Below are 10996 nucleotides of genomic sequence, written 5' to 3'. Positions count from 1 at the left end.
ATAATCAACGGAGCTCAAATCAGAAAGCAAGCTACAGGAGGTGATACTTTGGAGACTTCTGCTCCAACACACTCTCACCCCACAGTACCAAGGAAAGAGATATGACTTGCAGGAATGTGCAAAGCAGGATCATAATATGGATTTATATGGCTGGAATCCAACCGGCATGGCAGAAATTGAGAACTGTGGGCTTGAGCGTGTGCCAGGATCCAGAGTACAATCTCCGCAGTGATCCTGCTCTCACAAGTTAAAACTTGTTCTGCTGCATCTTCCCTCCACATGATATGCTTACTGTGCTTATCCATTTGTTCATTTGCACAGACACACTTGCTTTCTAGTTTGCTCATGGGAAGGACCGGGAGAAGGAATACACATATTAGGGTGTGCTAATGGCTCTCTTATCTGTACGCTTCCAAGATCAAGAGATCCTCTAATTTCATTTTAGATGCATAACATTCTGTCCACACATGCACACACACTTCAGACCTTTTGGATAGAAAGCAAAGCTTGAATGCTTGACCCAGGTGGAGCTGCAGAAAGGTCACCTCTGGCAGGGGGAGCTCAGGAGCAGCTGCCAGAGTTAGGGAGGAAACCACCACCTCCCTTGATGAAATCCAGCCCAGGGTGTTGCAAAGAGCCTCCTGTGCCCTGCCTGGACTCCCACCCATTCATCAGTGTCTCCACTGGGGTCCCGTCAAGAGTGGGTACAGGAAACAGCCCAGCTGGGCACTCGGGACATCCCATGATCCCGACTGATCCCATACCTGATGAAACACCTGCACTGCTCGTCTCACCCAGACGTGGGGCAGGAGCACCCCTAAAACCAGGTACAGCAGCGCAGCCCAGGCTGCTTCTTGCTAAGACAGACATATTCCAGTCTCTTTGTTTCTCTGGCTCTCCAACACTGATGATCAGATTTGGGAGGTGGGATGCTGCATGATCAGAGGCAGGAACTTGAATTTTTTATTTTTTTAAAAAATAAGCTTATAACTAGCAGTGAAGAAGATAATAGGCTGACTGGGTGCCTAAATTAACAGCTGCTGAGAAAAGCAATAGAGCTCCAAGTCTGCAGGGTAAAATGGCAGCCTGCGAAGGTTCAAGCAGTCCAGATCATGAGACCTTCATTTAACAAAGCATTTTCACCGCAGGTGTATTTCTGCAAAGTAAACTTTGGGCTTATCAAGCCTCGTCGTTTTCCTCATACGCATCCCTCTTCCACAGCTCATCCTGTCCTTCCTCTCGTTCCCTTCACCACCATCAGCCTCCCTCCAGGAAGCTACAGTACCTCCATGTCTCTTGCAGGATGTCCTTCCTGCACCCCAAACCAGCAAAGTCCTCCCTTGGCCCAAACCAACCCATTTCAGCTGACCATCAGTTTCACAGGAAAAAGCAGATATAGGTGGCAAGGAGAAGATGCTCCCAAACACCTTTCTTTTTTCCCTTCCATCACATGGAATCTGTTTGCATTGGACAAGATAATATTCCCATTAAAGACCCAAGTCCACTGAATCCCACTCTTCCCAGATAGGGTTTGCTGTTTGCCTGAGCCTGCCTTTATCCTTTGGAGCTGCCTACATACACGCTTTGCCAGCATTACTGGCAGAAAGCTCCGGCCCTGTCACATACTGGATCTGATGCACTTTGGTGGTGAACCTCACCTTGTCACTGAATTTTTTAGATTGCCAAGATGAATAACAGTTTGAGCCCTGTACGTGCAGTCCTGCTGGATGCAGGCAAAGCAAACTGTGGGTCTAGTCCCATGAACAAGCCAGAAATGCTTAGCACTGTTCCGCTGTATAATTTAATATCCTTAATTCATTCCTTGTTGAAAGAAAAAGAACCCAACACCGCCATAAAACATGGCTAAAAAGCATTTTCAACACATCAGATAACATCGCTGTGAAAATCCAAGGAAGAGGCACTGGCAGAGGCAAGGAAGTTTCTGAAGCTACGCGAGGCAGACTTCTCCCGACACCTCCATCCGCCCTGACGAACGCACGGTACCCTAACTCCCAAACACAAGCCTGCCATATAAGGTGCTGATATCTCTGCAAAGGCAAGACAAGCTTTAATGCTGCAACTAAAAGGATGAGAGAGCATTGCCTAAATCTGGCAGGCTCGTAAAGAGAGAGCGAGCTTTTTATCATAAATGTTTCTTAAGTTATTTGGGGAAAGAAACGCAAATCAGAAGAGAAGTTGCACATAGAACAGCCCCTAAATTAACATTTTTCCTTCTAATCTGCTCTACGTGGTTTCTGACTGTGCTGTCTGTTGCAGTTTGCTCATGCTTTATAAAATACAGAAAAAAATACGCAGAGAAATCACAAGGCAATGATTATTACTGAATTGCTGCCTCTCTTCACAAGCTAGCTGTACCAGGAACTGCCAAACAACCCCCAGACAAACATGCTTTCAACTCATTAAACAACTATAACACAATGTACATATAAAGGTATTTATCGTGACTGAATCGTGTTTTTCATCAAAATCTGTAAGTGACACATGGTACTGAGCCAACCTTTCGGTGGCATCCGGTTATATACGTACTTACTCCCCAAAATGAAAAAGTTGGGAATTATTTGGTTACGGCATTCACGCAGCCAGAGACGCAGCGCAGGAGTTGCTTTGCCTACAGAATTCCTACCGAAGCAAAGTTAGCCAGAAACCACCACCCAGCCTCAAACTACTCCCGTCCCTTCGCAAATATGCCACAACTTCCCATTCTCGACTGTCTTTCTCTAAACAACGGTCTGAAAGCAAGAAGCCCCTCTGCACGAGCACAGAAGAGCAGCAAATCAGCCCGGCTGCGGCGGGAAGGAGCAAGGCAGCTCTTACCGATCCCTCGGCGGGCAGATGAAAACCCCGCGGGGTGCTGGAGGCTGGGGGAAGATGCCGCGCAGCTTTCCGAGCAGCACGAGGCCTGGCCTGTGCTCATGGGCTGCCCTGTCAGATTTTCCAGCAGCAGAATTGCAGCCAAGTCCCTGCCCATGCCTGAAGAATTTCCTGAACAGCATTCCCGTTCTTTTTCTGACTGCTTTGAAACCACACTGTCTGTGCTTCAATGAGGCTTTGTCAGGCCAAGTTACAGCTACTGGGCTGGCTCCAGACAGCAATTGAAAACACATGTGTTCTGCATTAACAGCCCCCTTCCCCGCACACACGTTCAGGCACAGGCACCCCCGTCTGCACTCAGCCCCGGAGCCTGCATGTCCTGCCTTTGCAGCTATAAAGCTAGCCATTTTGGTGAGAAAGAATAAAAGGATTACGTTGGTGGGGATTTTCTTTGGGAAGAGGAAAAAGGGGGTGGGAGGGATCCCATTCCCACAGATAACACCTCGCCCTGCCTTCTGGGTTTTGCTAGTAGCAGTGGGTTACGGCCACCCAGGTTAACAGCTTTGCCAAACCCCAACAAGCAAGAAAGCACAGGGATTAAAATTTCCGTTCACCACTACTCTTCTCTTACCTTTGCCTCTGTCTCTTCGAAAATTTGTGAGAAAAGAAAGCATATTTTTAGCATCTCCAGACTCAGTTCAGCACATCAGAACTGTTTCCTAATCCTGACACATACTCTTCTATCTGCTTATACTAAAAATAATACAACTGGTTTTGAGTACTTTCATCCCTCTCTGCTTTACAGCTGTCCTAACCCTTAAAAACATTTTAACCACCTTGCAACGCCTTTTAAAGACCATTAACGTTGCTCTGGTGTTGGCTTAAGGAAAAGAAATAGAAGATACGATGTTATACCTTTAATCAGAACGGGTCCCAGTTCTTAGTATCTGTGATCATTTCCAGACAGCAGCATGGGTCAAGGCAGCGAACGTGGGCTCCGCAGCTCGAGACGCCCCACGCCTGGCATGTGCCCGTGAAGCGGAGCCGGAATAGATGTGGAAATGCACATGGATGTCCCCCTTATTCCACCACGGCTAAGTCCCACCAAAGATGAAACACAGCAGCAGAGTTGTCAAGGTAACAATATAGAAAAGAGACAGTTTAAAGAGAGAGAGTTATATTTTTCCCTCTTAATGTTCCTTTTCAAAACCGTGCACTCCACTTCTATCGGGCTATTCTGTTCTGTGATTTACAGAGGTGCGGTGGCCAGGTGAAGTGTTTACAAGAGACAAACGCAGCTGGGGATTGGAAATAATAGAGCGCCTTATGGATGTTCTGATCCAGAGCTCATTGAAGGCAGTAGGAAGCCCGTTGCCTTCCCCGGGCTGTGGATTAGGTCCATAGCAAAGCCTCGTTTACCCACAGGAAGGGGAGATCTGCCTTTCGCGCGCCGGCAATGAGATCTTACAGGAGCTGCCTGTAGGGAAAGCCTGCAGTACTTCATCCATCCAACCTGTTTCGCGAGCTGCTGTGGTAACACCTTGCGTGGCTTTCACCTGCCCCCTGCCCTGCTACCAAAAATGCCCTTTTCTTAACTCCTGCAGAGCGCCACACGGTCAGCAATATTGCCCACGCGCCCTGGCAACACGCACAGGCTGGATTCTGGCAACCTGGACCAGCACCCCAACCGCGCAGGCTTCAGTGCGGATGTACGCAGAATAAGACGCTATTTGGCAGAAGACAACATGAAACGACACGGCTATTCTGCCTCAGTTTTCAAGAATATAAACCAAGCGAAAGGCACGCACACAAGCCGCGCACACACAACTACTGGTGATAGCATTTCAGATTTATTTGCACAGCTTGTGAGGAGCCGGTTTGTGTCAGAACAGAAACCACAGACTTTTGGATGGCAAATCAGGAGAGCTATCGATGCAGCTAAAAGGGAGTCTCCTAAACCGACGGCAACGGCAACGATAATACTCTTTGCGTTGGCAGTCAGTAACGGCTGAAACCAATGGCGCCTAAAACCTTTGGAGTCTCCTAGGATAAACAAACTGAAACAGGAAAAATATGAACTCCAGATTCACATAATTAGATTTTCAGTTGTACAAGACAATCAGGCATCTGCAGAGCTGTTTGCAAGATGATAGTAGTCCTTGCCTTCTGCCTTAAATTTCCCCATGGTCTTTATTCAGCAAACCAGTTACGTATGGTGACAGGCAGTAACTTCAATGGATCGACGCGTGTTTTGAGTTAAGCACATGCTTCAGTGCTTTGTGGTCCAGGACTTGTTACGGCAGCCTGGCTCTGGCAGGACCAACAGTCAAATCATTTACCACATGGCAGTATGGTACTTTGAAATTATTGAGTTCTTTACAGAAATATGTTAAATCAGTGGTTTGCAAAGTTTTCTCCGTGTGTGGACCCCTAAATATTTGCCAAAGGAGGTGCATATGCCTTTAATAATTTCACAGAGATAGATTTCTATGTACCCTACACAAAACTCCTTTATCTGTCATTTTTCACGGTTCCCTTGGGAGTAGTCCACAGACCTCCCATATGTCCCGCCTGTGGACCACAGGCTGGAAACTACTGCTGGAGATAACTTAATCCCTTATTAAAAATGTAAATGATGTCTTCTGTTTATGTGCCATACTTTCTATCTTCAGAATATTTATGCGAGCTGGCAGCGTGCTGGCAGGTAGAGACATGGGGAGGTGACAGCATTAATACTGCATTTTTTTCCATTGGCATAATTAGTAGGCCAAGTCTATAAATATTTACATTAAATCTGTCAGGCATCACACCAACCTCACTGATAACTTAAGGGTGTCTTACTGTAAACTGCATTAATGCCTAACTATTTTGTCATCAAGTAACACATAAAATGCTCCTTCAAGCTAAGCCACTTTGACTAGGTTGTTTTTATCTCTTTCTCATTTGGGTACAGGGTTTAAAGATGCTTCAAGCATCAGAACCGTGGCTCAGGGACTGTTCTATTTTTCTGTTATTGAGCTATCATTTGTCTTACTGCCAGTGCTACCAAAAATATATGAACCTTGCAAGCGTAAAACTTAAGTTGATGTCGACATAACTATCTGCGTAACTGCTATTATTTCTCAGTACTGGCAGGGTTATGAAGATTAAAAAAACCTACTAGAGCTCTTTAAGAAGATAAAAACAAATTAACCTCCCCCCCCCCCCAGCTCCAATATCTTTGCAGCTGGAGATTGCAACATGCAGGGACTTCCATTTTGTGTGGGGGATCCATTCCACCTGGATCCATTAATTTCTACACCAGGAAATACATGAGATCTACAAAAGGTAGGAAGGAAAGTTCCTTCTCTACCATTTATACCTGTCCTGCATTTTGGCATCCAGCATTTTCTAGAAGCAGCTGAAAATGATTCCGTATTTACTGTTGACTTAGCAATATTCATACCTAATTGCATTTAACTGATAATATCTATTTGCATACAAAACAAAACTCACGGGTTTTTCATACCATGCAGATCTCTAGGGACTCGCTGAAACATTCCCAAAACCTCCCTATGAAAATCAGGGGAAAACAAATATGCAGAATCAGCATGTAAATGCAGGTATGTGTGCACCTGGAGTGGAGGACGAAGTCAAAATGAAATTTTTAATATCTGAATGAGATAATTAAGCAATCCCCTGTTCAAGCTTTCCCTCCAGATTACTTTTTAAAAATCCATTAAATCTCTTGAAATATCACAACAGAATAAATATAAATGTTCAAATATGTTTAAATTCTCCATTGAAAGAAATCATCTGCCTAATTATTATTACTTTAAATCACCCTCAGCCTTGGGTCTTGTAACAGATCTCTCTCATATGCATGTGTAAAGGGAGAAGCCAAGATGCATTTGAGCTCCACCTCCTTAAATGCAGAATTAAGGTAGCTGATGGATTAGAAAGTTAACTATTTTGGGTCAGGAACAGCAAGCTATTGGCATTCCTGATGGATTTGCCCAGCGCTGGGCATCCAGAGAGGATGGAGGGCAATATAATGAGAAAGGGAGGGGAGGAGGGGGTTCCCCAAATTTGTTCAGCTAATGGCAGTAGCTGTTGGAGAGGAATGCTTCACTGGAGGAAGAAAACCCATCCCTCTCTGTGTGTGTGTCTTGTGCAGGGAGCGAAGGTCTGATTTGATGGTAGGGAGCAAAATTCTATTTAAGTGCTGCAGCTGCGAATGAATGAAGGCACACAGGTCATCAGGTAATCACACGCAGGGCTGAGATGGGCTTGTTGGACAAGTGAAAAGGAAATGGGAGAAAATGAAAAACTCTGTGTGTGTGTGTGTGTGTGTGTGTGTGTTCAGCTGTAAGGAGCCTGTTGTGACTGTGCCTGAAGAGCAACCGACTGTGCATGCAAGCGTGCACTGGAAGCAGCCAGACTTGCAGCGCCTACATCCTCACCCACTGCTCTAGTTTCTTCAGAGGAGATAAATACGGCTACATTTTAGTAAGAAGCTATAAATACAGGACTGGTTCTGAGATGCAAGATCATCTAATTCTCGGAAACTACAGACAAAGAGGGGCAGAGGTAACGTGACTGTGGTGCTGCTCTGGCAGACAGGCATTCAAGGATGCTCTGAATTTCACACAGATGAGAAACTCCAGTAACGGCAGAGGTGACCCTGAAGTGGAGACCTTGCTTCACACAACACTGCGTTATTTAGTTCTGACTACTAAATTTTGCCCCTTCTGTTCATCTGGAGTTAGTGAACAGTACAATACTCTAAACGAACCAAGGGAAACACAACAAAAAGTCCCGGTTTTACAGTAATTTTACAGGTGAGCTGGGGAACGGGAGGTCAGGGCAGCAGTTGGTGTTCCTCGCACAAGGCTGAAAACACAACATGAATTCAGGTGAAGGGCTCAAGGAGGTGAACAGCTTTTATGGGAGGCCAGACCCAGACAGCTGCTGCTCAGGGTCTGGAGTCTTGAAACATCAGCATCTCTGTCGCTGCTATGAGACAAGGATCGAAGTGGCAAAAAGTCATCACCAAAGGCAGAGATCTTCCACTGCACAGGCTCAGGAGAGCTGTAGAAAAGGGAGGGTGGAGGATGGAAATTCAAGTATGCGGCATGCCAGAACAACAGCAGGCTCCTGCTTAACGTTGCACAGGTTGATGTGTAACACCTGCATTGAGAGCAACCTACTCCTAATGGCTATTTTCTCCTTAGGGTCCAAGACCTGCAGACACCCTGAGCCCATTTGCAGACTGCAGCGTGCCTAATCAGAAAGCTCTGTGCCATGCTCCTTTTTCCACAAAAGCAGCGGCAGCGTTTAGCCGTCAGCCAAAGAGCCACAGCCAGGACCTCATCCAGCCCTCCCCCCAGCCCCAACCACTGCCTTGTAATTATTCTGATGATTTCAGCCATTTACGGGCTCTTCTCAGAAATAATTTAAGGCCAGTAGAGCTTGTTAATAGGTAAAATGGAAAGTGTTCCTTTTCATTTCTCTGGCAACATTAATGTAATTATCCTGAATCATTCTCAAACTACGTGGGCTGTAAGTTCAAGGCAATATTACTATTACAGAGCCCTGTTCTTCCAGCCAGCATGTGTCATACTCCCCATCCAGAACTTATTTATCAATAATTGGAAAAGTGTTCAAAAACAATAGAGCCTCTTCATTTGCAGCACCACAAGGAAGCAGGATGAGTGTCACCAGGCAAAGGTGTGCCACTTCCCTGGCTTCTACCCCTCTGGCATAAGAAATGCAAGAAAGAAAAAATAACTGTGAAGATTAATTTCATACAGATGTAAGAGCAAATATGCAGTTGGCCAGGCCAATAATTGTTCTTCTATAAAGTCTTAACGGTATCCAAATTTATTACTCTTATCTGAGCAGCCTCACCCCTCATTCTTTCAGAAATCAGGTTCAAGGCACGCAGCCGCTTGGTAAGCTTCGGTTAGATATATGCCCCAACTCAGACAAATCTTCACCTCAGTCTGCAATAATCATCTTCCAGGGGAAAAGTCTCGGTTTCTCTGCCAGGTCTATTGTGGTGGGGATTTCTGAAGTACGGATACAGCACGCTGCTTACATTTAATGCAGAGCGCGGCTGCTGGTCAAGCAGAGCTGTTCAGCAGTCTGTGCGTATCACAGTCTTTCCCTCTGCACTCCCAGCTGTTTTTATTCTGCCAAGAAAGAAGCTCTGCTTGTTCTTACACTTAGATATCCTATGTATCACAAAGGTTAACACCACCCAATGCGCCCAAGTTTGGCTCTACAGAACTATTTGTGTAGGCAGCATATCTGTATTTTTACAAAGCAATTAGCAGGACTCTTGCAGAACACTAACAAGGCAGACTGTCAGTCCGTGAGCAGCCCTGGACATTGCCGTCTGTTTTAATGAGCTGCGGTGTGTCACTCTGGACACTAAGTCTTTCCATGATCGTGTGAGCCTCCTGAGCTGAGCAGCAGTGACCTTCATACACAATATCTGATCCAAAGGAAAACTCTTGCCCTTCTCTTCCCATGACATTAGCCACTCACCATCAGGCTAAAACCTGATGTAGAACATCCACTCTAGAGTAAGAAGCAAGGAGACACAGCAGTTCTGGTAATGAAAACGATGATCAATCTTTGGCCAAATTTTGCAAATTCTTTCTCTCTGCTTATATTCTGCAAGAGGTGATGAGATACATACTGTTCATAAAGCAGCTCACGACAGTATGCAGATACTTGGAGTTGTAGCAGAGTAAAGAATGATTATGCTTATATATAAATAAATGCACACATGCACATATACTCCCGTATTTTGAGTTTCAACAGAAAATGAGGGGGAAGGTTTAATAAGCAATTGATAGGAACATTAAGCTACACTGAGATTGTGTAGAATGTGTGAGCCAGAAGGAAGGAAAAAAGATGTAATGGCCTGAGAAATAAATGCATGTTTGTATGTCAGCAATCATGCCTGACCTTTGCCAGAGAACTCAATATGGTAGAGGCGTATCTGTGAGGATATCTACTCCAAGGACCATGAAAAGGATATTGTGCAAAAATTCCAGGATCAGATTTACCTACAGAGATCTACCTGATGGCCTCTCCATCTCAGCATCTCTGCTTCAGTTATTGGCAGGATGTTGCAAAGGGTAAAAAGCCATTTAATTGGAAAATCCTTTTATCGCTGTAGCTGTTACCTCTCAGTTTCTTAGAGGATTCCTTGTGCTTTCCCATGCCTAACCAGCTTCTGGGAGCCTGGGCTAGGGGCTTTTCCTGTGTGTTCAACAGCAGCTGTAAGGGCTGCGATGTCCAAGGAAGTCAATGAGACCATCTGCACTTGGTCTGCTGTCCTCTTCCAAATATTTATCTAATTCAGCAGCTGGTAAGGCTTAGCCCTCACTCCAGTGTCAGAGGGGCTGCTGCTGCTTCCAAATCTCTGTGCGAGCCAAAAGAGTCACACTAAGGATGAGTGTAAAACGTTTGGTCCCATAAAAGTATGGAAGAGAGAAACAAATGTCCTGTCCCTTCCTCTGCAGAGTTGAGAGTCAACATACAACTCAGTTCTTGGCCCCAACTTTTTCTCCTATAACCTTATAATTAGTCTTGGATTACCTATGAGCACAGTGACCCTACAATTTGGCAGCAACAGGATCTTTTTTTCATTAGTAGGACACGGGGAAAATCTTGCCTCATTCGTATATTTTGCAATGAAATTTCATCCCAGCTGTGATTAATGTTAACATCATTTCTGCCCTAAATTCTCCATTCTTTCAGGCTAAAAATACCCTCCTGGATTTCCTGATACTGTCCAATGAGAATCACAAAGGGAGTGAGGGCAAGGAGAGAAAAAGAGAGAGAGGGGCTTTGTGTCTTGCACCCAGACTTACTTTTTGGGCAAAGTAGCTGTTGGGGAGGTAAGAAAGCTGTTCCCTTCTAAAATGTGAAGGACTTTACCTGCCCGCTTTTCTCCCAAAATGACAGGCAAAAGTTTATGTGGCTGCTTCTCAAAGAGTAGCAGAATTTTAATGCTATCCCTCACTCAGAGGTATATTTACAAATATAGTTTAACTCTATGAAATCACTAACTGGTAATTTAAAAAAAAAAAAAAAGCTTATTTGATTTTGTCTTTTTTCCAAGTGCCCACGTGGCTTATTCTCATCATTCAGAAATGTCCTGCCTTCT

The sequence above is a fragment of the Pelecanus crispus genome, chromosome 8 (genome assembly GCF_030463565.1).
Source record: "Pelecanus crispus isolate bPelCri1 chromosome 8, bPelCri1.pri, whole genome shotgun sequence".
Taxonomy (NCBI): domain Eukaryota; kingdom Metazoa; phylum Chordata; class Aves; order Pelecaniformes; family Pelecanidae; genus Pelecanus; species Pelecanus crispus.
This window is presented reverse-complemented; position numbering follows the sequence as displayed.